This window comes from Phalangium opilio, unplaced genomic scaffold (genome assembly GCF_054372755.1).
Source record: "Phalangium opilio isolate 3A_F unplaced genomic scaffold, DU_Popi_V2 ptg000011l_1, whole genome shotgun sequence".
Taxonomy (NCBI): domain Eukaryota; kingdom Metazoa; phylum Arthropoda; class Arachnida; order Opiliones; family Phalangiidae; genus Phalangium; species Phalangium opilio.
The window spans coordinates 10,409,956-10,423,971 of record NW_028324147.1 but is presented as its reverse complement, the minus strand read 5'-3'; the positions used below and the strand labels follow the sequence as shown (position 1 = coordinate 10,423,971).

The following is a 14,016-nucleotide window of genomic DNA, read 5'->3' as shown; positions in this document are numbered from 1 at the left end:
TAGTCCCATAGAGCTATTTGTATTAATTCCTCCATGGTTTTTTCGCCAAGCTGAGAACTATGCGTTTTACGTCACGTTATCCAAAGAGCCGACTATTTTCTTTGAAGACCGCGCTAGCTCAGCGCTAAGCACCGTGACGTCAAAATTCAAAAACAAAATCCCGTTATGTAGGACACTGCTAACAGCGCTGGGCTCTGCTGAACGCGGCCCAGATTTACACCATGATTATATAATCTAAGCCTATTTATTTAAAAGTGTATTTAACTTTCGGCTCACTCTGAACCGTTAATGTCTCTGCATTACAGAAACGAAAACCAAGCGTTTACTTTTTGGTTCACTAGGCCTATTGACAAATAATAGTTCATTTGACCACCATAGTAGCGCTGTGCTTGTATTCACGTTAGAAAGGATTATGCTATAAACAGATGTAGTATAGCTTAAGTAATATATAAACATCCATTTTAAATAATAATATTAAAAAAAATCTTTGGAATATCAAAATGAAATAGAGCTTTAAAGCTACAAAAGTACGAAATACATCATAATTACGAAAAATATTTCCACATATTCACTTTATATTAAGGATAAAGGGAATATTATGGTTCTGTAGGATTCCTTTACACATCAAAACAAAACGAACTTCTAACGCCGCGCACTACTGTAACAACGGACGGACACACACAGACAAAAACATAGACTGCTTTTTAACTCTTTCCGTATTAATTTTGAATCGAGAAACAAGATTATCTTAAATATTAAAATAAATATAATTAATATTTAATATTTTCTTCGTTAGTTATTCGCCTTATTGAACGTTACATCGTTTTAAAAAAGAACAATTAAACATTCTTGAGAGACTTGACTAATATTGGCGTTTGAAATGAAGCATACGCCGGTTGCTTCGCCTTAATCAAATAGGTAGTATATAAGGGTGTCGAACTACAGCTAAAAGCAAGAACAACCGCAATTGCGAAAACCTATCGTGGACAACCCACCCTAGGGAGGCTAGACGTTTCTCGTAACCCTAGCTGATCGCTGCGAATGTCTTAAACCCAACGATGGCGATGGAGTAGAAGCCAGGTGTGCAGACTGGTGTCCATGTGGGATGGACAAAAACAAAGACCAGAAGATGGTGGTGTAGAAGCCAGTAAGTACAGACTGGTGTCCATGTGGGATGGACAAAAACAAAGACCAGAAGATGGTGGTGTTAGAATCCAGTGTGTACAGACTGGTGTCCATGTGGGATGGACAATGACCAGAAGATGGTGGTGGTTAGAAGCCAGTAAGTAGAGACTGGTGTCCGTGTGGGATGGACAAAGACCAGAAGATGGTGGTGTGAGAACTCAAGTAGAGTAGCCATTTCCGTGACTGTGAAAGCAGTTCGGAAATGGCGAACACGTTTGCTCCGATTTGGAAACTGCGAACGCGGTCACGTGGGTGTAACAACAGACACACAGACAGACAGACACACACACAGACAGACAGACAGACACACACACAGACAGACACACACGATCGTTACAGAACCTCTCCGTGACATACGTCACTCGGAGAGGTAAAAACAGTTAACCACGGAGAATAGTTAGTTTAAAAGAGAGGGAGCTTAAAGAGAAAATGTTGCACTCTACGTCATCTCGGTAGAGCGAATGAAAGCCGAGAATTTCTTTAAAGCTTGCACTCTACGTCATCTCGGTAGAGCGAATGAAAGCCGAGAATTTCTTTAAAGCTTAGTCCACTCGATCATGCTAACTGCTCGAGCAGCAAGCGTGATCGAGTGGGCTATGGCTAGTATGAAGTGTTTCATATTTCTGGTTCAGAACTGATGCTATCAGATTGTAGGCTTTTCGCGATCGTGCGAAACCGTTAAGCCTTGGCTAAGTTAGTTTATTCACATTCACATTAAAATGTGTAACTTAAATAACTAACTTAAAAGACTTTACCAGGCAGTGCAGGACCCATTTCATTCCAATAACAAGTTTCATGCTGTAATCTTTATTTTCAAGTCAATTTGATTAGAGGATAGTACCTGCCCTATGTATTTTTCTGTGGGATGAATGAATGTTTGTTTAGGCTATTTAAATAAATATGATGTGACTAAATTTGTCGATTGAAGTGAAGCGTATGCCTTTTGTTTCGCCTCATATTGGTAGTATTTAAGGGTTTCGAATCTAAGAACAGCACAATTGCGTGAGCCTTTGGTGGGAACCCTGTCATTAGGAGGCTAAACGTTCCTCTTATTCCTAATCTATCACCGCGTAAATATTACCCTAACTATAACGGTCCGCGACAATTTGGTCTTGCCATTTTGGTCACGCCGATTTGGTCTTGGGACAAATTGGACTCGGGACAATTTGGTCTCGGGACACTTTGGTCTCGAGACAAATTGGTCCTGGGACAATTGGGTCTCGGGACAAATTGGTTCCAGAACAATTGGGTCTAGGGTCAAATTGGTCTCGTTATCACCCCTTCAGCATTTACTCAACCCTGCCATTTAACCCAACACAACCAAACCTAACCCAAATAAACTAAACCAAACCTAACCTAACCTAACCTAACCTAACCTAACCCTAGCCTAGCCTAACCCAACAAAACCAAACCTAACCTAACCCAACCTAACCTAACCTAACCTAACCTAACCTAACCTAACCTAACCTAACCAAACCTAACCTAACCCAACCTTGTTTGGAGGTAAGCAGATAATTTATATAATGAGTATGAAAAGTCCGCCTCTTACCACGAACAATTTATTAACAATAATAGAAATATTTTGGATAAGGTGTCAACGAAATTGGGACCATTGTTTTGGAAAAGGTGGCAACTAATTAGGTAACCAAATAATCACGAGACCAAACCGTCCCGAGACCAAATAATCATGAGACCAAATGGTCCCGAGACCAAAAAATCACGAGACCTAATAGTACCGGGACCGTAAAATCACGAGACCAAAAAATCACGGGACCAAAAAAATAACGAGACCAAATCGGTGCGACCAGTTAGTCCCGCGACCAAAACAGCGAGACCATATTTTCCTGTTCCGAACTACGATGATGGAGTAAAAGTCAACGCTATAGGTTATTGGCTATTTGAAATAGATAGCAGACTAGTAGATGGTGCTATTGTTCGAAGCCAGAGAGGGTGTCTATGTGGAATGGCCGATATTGGTGGTAATTAGTTAAACCCTGTAATTTAAGAGTAAAGTAAACAACCACGCCCCCAAAGTAAACAAGTGTCGTGTTAGCGAGCCCACCTCCCCGGGGTAGATATTTTTCCTGACTATAAGTGACGGATTTTGGTGAAAAGCCTCATTTCATCGATAAAACAGGAGAAGATGAAAGGTTCACCAGATGCTCCAATTGAGCATGTATTAATATCCGTAGGTATTATAGTAATTATGCTTTTAAATACACCGTCAAAGTATCCTATCGCGGTGTTTTTGGTATTGTTAATGCCGATTACTATCCCTATATCATTCGTAATAGCCTTGCTAACAAACGATATATATTTTCTACTCGTATTTTTTTCGCTATTATTATTTATTTGTCACATCATCTACGAGCAGAGTAGGGCAAAATTAACCGCAAAACTAATAGATAAATTATTTACTAATAATATTACTATAAATTTTCAAGATTTTGATAAAACTAACCCATTCATATCCATAACATTTTTAGTTTTTAATCAATGATAACGTATTACTTTTTTATTTTGTAATTCTCGTATACTGTCATTCATCGTTCTTTACTGAAATTTAGGCCTTTATTTCTAATATCCGTTGAATTAACTTATTTGGCTTGGGAATATCATGTTTTATCCTTTATTTCATCGTTAATTTTATAAACATTTCGAAATATTAAAAGGCTATTATTATTATTATTACTGACGTACGATATTAACTTTTATTCTTTATTCAATGACAATATTGTTAAGAAGGCAACAGTGAAGAGTTCTCTTGATATAAATAACAAAAATACTTGTCTAGGGTGAAATATAGAACACGGTTATAGTAAGGCCAATACTATACATGTATATCCAAAATATCTAATGTGCGTTACGTAGAATTACAGATAGTCGAGGTATTGATCATATTTGATTTTAAAATAACCTTCATCTCGAACATTTTATCAGAAAGTTGCCTACTTTTTGGCAAGTTGGTCATTGTTGCATAGGAAAATAATCTTTCCACGGGCGCTGATGAAGGCAAGGGAGTATTGTAGAAGAGAAAAATGTCCTTTATTATCGAATAGTCATTAAGCATTGATAGGTCTGATCGAGAATCCTTAAAAAACTGAAGTAAGTAAAGTTCAGCTGAAGATGAAAAGTTCTCTGGTGTCCGAGGTATTGGATCAAATTCAAAGAAACCATCATTTTCAAACATTGTCGGTTCTGGTTCCCTCGTGGTGGAAGCGTTTAGTTTGTCGTTAATTAAACCTTTCATCTGATTGAGCACTTTCTCTCGTGCATGCGGCTCAAGGCAAGTTAGCCACCTATCTTTAAAACGCGGGTATGAAAGAGCCGCTAAAGCTGCAAATATAGCCTTCTCTGTACTGAAGTCCCAAAACTCTTGAAATCTGAAAAAAACCGTGTATAGTAATAGTATCAATTAATGCACCCAAAGCAAAGGTAAATATAACAAATTAGATAGCCGGTACGACTCAATTCTCAACCCCTGGGGTTTTATAATGATTTACTCTGTTGTCGTGGTGTTTCCCGTTTGATCGCAAACAGGGTCTACTTTGAGCGTCGTACGAATCATGACCAGATAAGCTTAATAAATAACAAGACCTCTCAATACAAAGATACATCCGGTTTTACACGAAAACAACGTTTTGTCTATCAAGGTAGTCTTTGAGTAAGTTTCCCCTGTTATAACTAAACCAACTAAACAAATCAAGGATGATTCGAGAGGATGTGAAATATGAGTGAAATAGAAGTACTAACTGTGGAACAGTTCAGGTCCAGTGGGACGCTAGAAAATGCGGGAGGAATAGTCGTGGAAAATGGTCGACGGTCTACTTATTCGTCTGAAGTAGCCCGCCCGCCATTGTTCCCAGTATTCCTCCCCATTTCTATTGTCCCACCGGACCTGAAATGATCCACAGTTAGCACGCCTATTATACTCATATTTCGCATCCTCTCCAATCATCCTTGAACAGATAAAGACGTATACAGGGTGTTTCTGATAAGCATGTCATAAATTAAAGGGTGTGTTCTTTGGGTCAAACTGAGTGTTAAAGAGCATGGGGTCTACATCGCTTAGTTTCGGAGGTACGGGCCCCCAAACACTGACCCCCAAAACGAGAAAAATGTCACAAATGTGGAGTAAGACATATAAGCTTGCTCATCTTGTTTAGGCAATTCCAATACCCTCCCATCTTAGAATTCTAATGAGCCCTAGCAGAAGCGTATTATTAAAGGTAGAAGTGTGCAAAAACTGGTCAATAAAAGTTGGTTCAAAGTGACAAACAAAGAATAGTTCCCAGTTAACGTATCATTTATTCGTACATGTACAAAGTTAGCAGCAGTTTTAGAGGTATTGTTCAAAATGCCCACCATTAGCATTAATGCAAACATGTGCCCGTCTAACGAACGATTCTTGGACATGTTGAAAGATGCCTGGTGTGTTTCGGATTGTTTCACACCCTTCGAGTATTCGTTGTCGCAAATCGTCCACATCACGGACTTCACTCTTGTACACCAAGTCCTTGAGATGACCCCAAAGGTAGAAATCACACGGATTTAAATCGGGAGATCTCGCCGGCCACGCAACTGGTCCTCCTCGTCCAATCCACCTCAAAAGAAATGTAGCGTCGAGATGTTCTCGAACCATACGGCTGAAGTGTGGTGGTGCCCCGTCGTGCATAAACCACATGTCACGTAGCAATGCTAACGGTATGTCCTCAAGTAGTTGCGGTAAAGTCTCTCTTAAAAACTCGAGATATGCCTCGCCATTAAGTGTGGGTAATAAATGTGAGCCGAAAATTCCGCACCACACATTTAAACTAAATTGAACTTGGTGACTCCGAAACAGTTGTTGCATGTGGGTTTATCTGACGCCATTCATGGTCGTTGTGATAGTTCAAAATACCATCACGGGTGAAAGATGCTTCATCGGTAACTAAACGAGCGCGTGGGAATAGATGATCTTCAACTCTAGCCCCAAACCACCGGCAAAAGTCTAGGCGTCTAGGATAATCTGCAGGGTTAAGAGCTTGCACCTGAATGTGATACGGGTGAAACTGATGCCCTTTTAGAATTCTCCATACTAAGACGTGATTGACGCCTAACTGTCGTCCAACTCGTCTGGTACTAGTTGATGGGTCATCCTCGAACATGGTCTTGTTCGATGTCCTCGGTGCCTTCTTGAAGATCTCGTTCCCGATCATTTCGTGGTTGTAGTTGACCCTTGTCTCTCAAGCACCGGTCAACAGCCTCGAATGTTCGTCTATCCGGTACGCGACGTTGCGGAAATTGTTCGTGATATTGTCTCCGTGCCTCCATAGAATTACCCCGCGCAAGTCCATAAATAAGATGCATATCCGCATGTTCTGCATTAGTGTACGCCATTATGTCACTACCGGAGGTTGAAGCGACTCTGTGACTTTGTGAACAACAGCATCGTACTTTATACCAACCGACCCCAATTTTTACGATCTAAGTAAAATCTTTTTGTTTCTGGTTGTTTTACGTTCACGTAAAAATGTTATCTGGCCTATGCTACATTTTCGTGGAGGTGGTTTGCACAAGCAGGAATATTCAGAAAGTGCAAACTCTTAACCATGCAGATTATCTTAGACGCCTATTGTTTGGGGCTAGAATTCACAATGACCTTGAATGGCGTCAGATAAACCCACATGTAACAACTTTTAGGAGTCACCAAGTTCAATTTAGTTTAAATGTGTGGTGCGGAATTGTCGGCTCACATTTATTAGGGCCTCATTTTCTACCACCCAGACTAAATGGCGAGGCATATCTCGAGTTTTTAAGAGAGACTTTACCGCAACTAGTTGAGGACATACCGTTAGCATTGCTACGTGACATGTGGTTTATGCACGACGGGGCACCACCACACTTCAGCCGTATGGTTCGAGAACATCTCGACGCTACATTTCCTTTGAGGTGGATTGGACGAGGAGGACCATTTGCGTGGCCGGCGAGATCTCCCGATTTAAATCTGTATGATTTCTACCTTTGGGGTCATCTCAAGGGCTTGGTGTACAAGAGTGAAGTCCGTGATGTGGACGATTTGCGACAACGAATACTTGAAGGGTGTGAAACAATCCGAAACACACCAGGCATCTTTCAACTAACTGTCCAAGAATCGTTCGTTAGACGGGCACATGTTTGCATTAATACTAATGATGGGCATTTTGAGCAATACCTCTAAAACTGCTGCTAACTTTGTACATGTACGAATAAATGATACATTAATTGGAAACTCTTCTTTGTTTGTCACTTTGAACCAACTTTTATTGACCAGTCCTTGCACACTTGTACCTTTAATAATACGCTTCTGCTAGGGCTCATTAGAATTCTAAGATGGGAGGGTATTGGAATTGTCTAAACAAGATGAGCAAGCTGACATGTCTTACTCCACATTTGTGACATTTTTCACGTTTTGGGGTCAATGTTTGGGGGCCCGTACTTCCGAAACTAAGCGTTGTAGACCCCATGTTCTTTGACACTTTCCACTCAGTTTGACCCAAAGAACACACCCTTTAATTTATGACATGCTTATCAGAAACACCATGTATAGCTAGGTGTAAGAGGCAAGACCTTGAAATTCTTGCCAGACTTATAACAAATTAATTTCCTTGTATGTTCTTACCTTTCCATGATGCTTTTTAATAGCGACTCGACCAATGGTTGACAGCGTTGAGGGTGTAAGTTTTCTAATTTGCGGCGTAAGGATACCAGGCAAGGAAACAATATACCGTAATAAGTATTTTTGTCCCCTTGGAGAATGTCCAACGCATCAGCTAAAGGTGCAACAGATGTCAAATAGTCTTCAATATACGTGAACTCAACGTCATTCAAAATAGCGGCCTTCAATCCCAAAGCTTTACAGAGGTCGGCGTGCTTTAGTTTTATGCAAAGTATTTGCTTAAATGAATCATACAAAGAATTCCACCTTGTCGGTACCGGTCTTATCAATGCGTGACCTAAATTTGCTTGTATAATTTCGGCTGATTTAGGACGACCAGAGGCGTTCCACAATAGTGAACACTTCTTTGTTACTTGTTTGTTTAAAGCTAACAATTCCTCTGAACCCGAAATGGTTCTGTTCAAGTCGGTAGTGGTACAAAGGTTTAAGGTATGAGAGCAACACCGCAGATGCTTAGGTAGGGAATTTATCGTCTCTTCTGAGCAATTAGCAAAATTCTCAAGTGAAATTGAAACGCAGTCATCGTCGTCAGACACTTCTCCTTCGATCTTCTCGCAATCATCGATGGTAACACCAAACACTTTAAAAGCTTTGACGAAATTGCTGGCGTTGTCTGTAACCGTTGCTATTATTTTGGTAGGATCCAGTCCAAAGTCACTGTGAATATCGCTTAAGATCTCATTAATTCTCTCGTAGTTATGAACTCCTCTAAACCGTTTACATGCTAGAGCAGCTGACTTTCGTTCACATGTATTTGCATCTATCCAATGCGCAGTTACTCCAAAAAAGCTCCGTTTTGGTGACGACCAAATGTCTGCAGTGGTACAAACGTATTGTACGTTACGGAATACGCCTGTCAACTTCTCGCACTCATTTTCGAATTTGGTTTCCATATGGCGTCCAAGTGACCGTCGACTAATTACATTCGAAATCCCTACGTATTCAAATAAACGTTTGAAAAACTGATCTTCCACTATGCGTAATGGCACCATCGCGTGTATAACGAAATCGAGAACTTTTGAGTCGAAGTCTTCTTGGGAGAAAATATTTGGTCGTCTTTTAGGTGTATTGTTACTAGTTACTTGACTTGAAGCACGTTTGCGATCGCGTTCTTCAGTTAAATGGCGGAGAAAAGCTTGAAGGGACTCGTCACCATGTTTCCGTCTTACATGGGATTTGAAATTTGAGTATGATTTTATTTGACCTTTTATAGCAATGTCTTTTGGGTTGCAAAGGATACATTTGGCTACTACGGTGTTTGGACTATTTGGGTCATGCTTCAAAACTCGAAAATATTTACCATCAAATACTGAAGATCCAGATATATTGATTAAACCCTCTGCCATGAGGGAGTAGTTGTTAACGGTGGCCGAGCGAAACAAATCGGAAAAGCTACTAATCGCTCTCAACGAAACTTAACACCAGGTGGCAAGAGAATAAACCAACATTAATTTTTATCATAATTAGGCATGTTTTACTGATTAATGAAAGTAAAAACTAGCGTGTTTGTCTCATCTACCGTTGAAAATATTTTTTTATCTCCAGGGGAAATCCTAATTAAAAATAGAAACAATGTTTTTATTTTTCGTAAGCGATCGAATTAAAATATTTCTTGTGAACCATTTAAGTACGATAAAAAACTAATCACAATATCATTAAGGTTATCAGCTATTGGAAAATAATAAGTATATTAGTTGTACAGCACTGCAACAAATAAATATATAAATAAAAAATGTATTATGGGAAGTTTATTGATAGGTCATTTTAATATTATTTTTATTTTTATCGAAAGGCTAAAATTATGCCCAACTCTGGACACAAGAAAGGGCGGTTGGTTTTATGCGGAATACCAAATTAAAGAATTTATTTTGAAAGCTGAGAAGGTAAAAAATTTATTTGATCCTTGACATAAGAAAAGGCGGCTGATTTTATGGGGAATACCAAATTAAAGAATTTATTTTGAAAGCTGAGAAGGTAAAAAATTTATTTGACCCTTGACATAAGAAAAGGCGGTTGATTTTATGGGGAATAATAAATTAAAGAATTGATTTTGAAAGCTGACAAAGAAAAATATTTTATAAAAAGTAATTACAATGTTGCAGTTATAATAAAGGTTTTTATCATATTTTATATTCCAATTAAACTGAAAATATATATAATTTAACACAGGTTTAGCGAAGTATTTTAATAATATCTTTTGATTACAGATTTATACGAAAAAGATACTTTTAATGGATTTACTAAACAACCGCTAACATTAACAGCTTTAGCCATGGACTATATCGAATCAAATAAAATCACGCATTACGGTTATTCGCAAGAAGACGCTTTAAATATCCTAAAGAAATTTGGTTTACAGAATGCAAAAACACTCACTGTGGCTTTCGAATTCATTTTCCAGCACGGTAGAGTAAGTAATGTTGATATATTGAGAATTATATTTTAAACTACTTGAACAACTTTTTTAAATCTCGTCTCTTTTACAGAGCTTTCGCCATAAAAGTTCCGTGGCGCGTTGAAATTCCTGTTTGGAGATATTGAAACTCTACGTATATGGTAAACCAAACTTCTTATCTAATTTAAACTCTACGTATATGGTAAACAAAACTTCTTAATTGTATTAATCTAGTCTATTGTGTTCCAAAAAACGCTTAGACGAATGTTAAATTAATTAAGAAGTTTGGTTTACAGAATGCAAAAACACTCACCGTGGCTTTCGAATTCATTCTCCAGCGCGGTAGAGTAAGTAATGTTGATATATTGAGAATTATATTATAAACCACTTGAACAACTTTTTCCCTCTCTCACTCTAATACAGCGCGCTCGCCCTACACCTCCGCGGCGGCTAAACTGGTTTGGACTCCGCTTTCGCTTTTAGTACAGGAAAAATAGGTTTTAACCCGCAACAAATTGAAACAAAGCTGAAAATTTCAGATCTTATAGATTTTTGGGCCCTCTGTAACGTGGTTTGGTCTCCCACACTCTCCCATTGGAGGAATGTCCGCCATATTGGAAAATGGCGGACAAAATCGAGAAAACGTTTAGTAACTCCGGTTCTACTTAACCGATTAACACATAATTAGGCTTCAATTGTAGATCACCTTTAAACACATAATTCACCTCTTAAGATATTTTGTCCTACAACTAACCGGAAGTTCACAATCTGACCCTGAAGATTAGCCTCATATTAAAAATGGGGATTTAAAGCATTTATGGTTTCTATTTTCAGAATACGTTTCCAAAATTAAACATATAATTCCTATTACTGACAAATTTTGTTTCTTTTCTGACAAGAGCTATAATGTATAGTACGGGAGAGGGTAAAACAGCCTTTGTACTATCATAAAACTTATTGTTGTAATATATACCATTGTTCACCCACACTTGTCAATACGGTTAAAGCGTGTGAAACAAAGTTGACATAACCAAGTGTATACTTTAAATGAAGATTATGAAATTGAGCTTTTGAATTAGCTTCTCTTCCACCAACAAGTGCGGCAGCAAAGCAGTATTCAAATAGAGTTTATCGCAAAGTTCATACGTGGCTTGGAAGCAGCCTAAATGCTAGAGAATGGGGTTGGAGTCAGGTAGGATCTGAACTCAAACCAATCGTTACCACTCTACAACCTGCTCCAGCTGAGCTTCTGCAGATGATCCCTCGTAAATGCAAGGAAGTCTGTGACTTGAAATATGAATGCGGTAAAACTGGTCCAGTCTGTTCTTCAATTTGTAGACAATGCAAGGGAGTATCTTGTTCAAATGAACATGGAGATTTTGAGGCTCAACCTCAAGTAGAGGACTATGATTAAACTTAAGCTTAACCAATATTGATAAATATACTAATATACAAGTTGGTAAACCAAAATAAACCTCTCGGATACGAGACGCAATTAAGAGGTTATTCTTAAATAATTAAGAAAATATAACTAATATCAGTTACTTTAGTCGTCAGTAGTTTAACGTAATTCTACTAAAGTCGTTTTAAGAAACTTAATTCCTAAAATAATTTTAAACATAGCTATTGTTGACGTTTGAATTCTAGCGTATGCCTCTTTAACAATTTTTCGAAATTTAGGGTATATAAGGCGATTGATTCACAATAAATGATAAGAAATCCGCAATTGCATGAACCTTTGGTGGAAGCCCTGCAATTGGGAGGCTAGACGTTTCTCGTAACCCTAGCCGATCGCCACGCACTTCTTGATTCTAACGTTGGGAGTAGAAGCCAAAAATTACTGCGAACACGTTTGCTCCGATTTGCCAACTGCGGACGCAGTGACCGACACACAGACAGACAGACACCCCCCCACACACGTCCAGTACAATGCCTCTCCGTGACGTCATCGACACTTAAAGAGGTAAAAATATAATGGGAATAATATATTTTAGGTTTAAAACCCTCTTTGCATTTATTTGGCTTGAAACCGTTTCAAAATACTCGAAAATTAGATTTGAATTATCTTCCGGGCTGGATTGTGAACTTCCGGTTAGTTGTTGGACAACATGTCTTTAGGATAAATTATGTGTTTGAAAGTAATCTACTATTGAAGCCTAATAACTTGTTAATCGGGTTAGTAGAACCAGAGTTATTAAACTTTTTCTCGATTTTGGAAATGTATTCAGAATATAGAAACCATAAAATGCTTTAAATTCCCATTTTTATATGAAGCTAATCTTCAGAGTCAGATCGTGAACTTCCGGTTAGTTGTAGGACAAAATATCGTAAGAGGTGAATTATGTGTTTGAAGGTGATCTACAATTGGAGCTTAACTACGTGTTAATCGGTTAAGTAGAACCGGAGTTATTAAACGTTTTCTCGATTTTGTCCGCCATTTTCCAATATGGCGGAAATTCCTCCAATGGGAGAGTGTGGGAGACCACACCGCGTTAAAGAGCGCCCAAAAATCTATAAGATCTGAAATTTTCAGCTTTGTTTCAATTTGTTGCGGGTTCCCTCTGTTTTTGAGCTAAAATGACTGTACTATTTCTCTCCGAAGTTGACCGAGAGAGCGCGTGGGAGGAAATTTCGAACGGTTTAAAAGAAAATTCTTGAAACCATGTATAATAAATTATCAATAAAAAATGTTTTATTTTTACAAAATTACTTATTTGATTTCGGTACAGAGTAAAAATTCATACGGGTGACATATTTATAATACTCGTGACTTAAACAAATAACGATTCGACTAACCAATACGGTAACAAAGTTACTTTCTTTAATATCTCGTAGACAGAGTTGGGCATAATTTTAGCCTTTCGATAAAAATAAAAATAATATTAAAATGACCTATCAATAAACTTCCCATAATACATTTTTTATTTATATATTTATTTGTTGCAGTGCTGTACAACTAATATACTTATTATTTTCCAATAGCTGATAACCTTAATGATATTGTGATTAGTTTTTTATCGTACTTAAATGGTTCACAAGAAATATTTTAATTCGATCGCTTACGAAAAATAAAAACATTGTTTCTATTTTTAATTAGGATTTCCCCTGGAGATAAAAAAATATTTTCAACGGTAGATGAGACAAACACGCTAGTTTTTACTTTCATTAATCAGTAAAACATGCCTAATTATGATAAAAATTAATGTTGGTTTATTCTCTTGCCACCTGGTGTTAAGTTTCGTTGAGAGCGATTAGTAGCTTTTCCGATTTGTTTCGCTCGGCCACCGTTAACAACTACTCCCTCATGGCAGAGGGTTTAATCAATATATCTGGATCTTCAGTATTTGATGGTAAATATTTTCGAGTTTTGAAGCATGACCCAAATAGTCCAAACACCGTAGTAGCCAAATGTATCCTTTGCAACCCAAAAGACATTGCTATAAAAGGTCAAATAAAATCATACTCAAATTTCAAATCCCATGTAAGACGGAAACATGGTGACGAGTCCCTTCAAGCTTTTCTCCGCCATTTAACTGAAGAACGCGATCGCAAACGTGCTTCAAGTCAAGTAACTAGTAACAATACACCTAAAAGACGACCAAATATTTTCTCCCAAGAAGACTTCGACTCAAAAGTTCTCGATTTCGTTATACACGCGATGGTGCCATTACGCATAGTGGAAGATCAGTTTTTCAAACGTTTATTTGAATACGTAGGGATTTCGAATGTAATTAGTCGA

At 38.1% G+C, this 14,016-nt stretch overlaps 1 long non-coding RNA gene across 7 annotated transcripts; it reads left to right on the top strand.

Moving 5' to 3' along the window:
- The first annotated feature begins 9,693 nt into the window (after window positions 1-9,693).
- Window positions 9,694-10,807, top strand: LOC149712087 (uncharacterized). Of its 7 annotated transcripts, none has more exons than XR_016375713.1 (4): window positions 9,694-9,856; window positions 9,940-9,966; window positions 10,147-10,292; window positions 10,369-10,807. It is a non-coding gene; the product is annotated as an uncharacterized LOC149712087 (long non-coding RNA). The 7 variants fall into 7 exon arrangements; XR_016375711.1 differs by having other exon boundaries at window positions 9,940-9,995; window positions 10,090-10,292; XR_016375710.1 differs by having other exon boundaries at window positions 9,925-9,995; window positions 10,090-10,292.
- The last annotated feature ends 3,209 nt before the right edge of the window (window positions 10,808-14,016 follow it).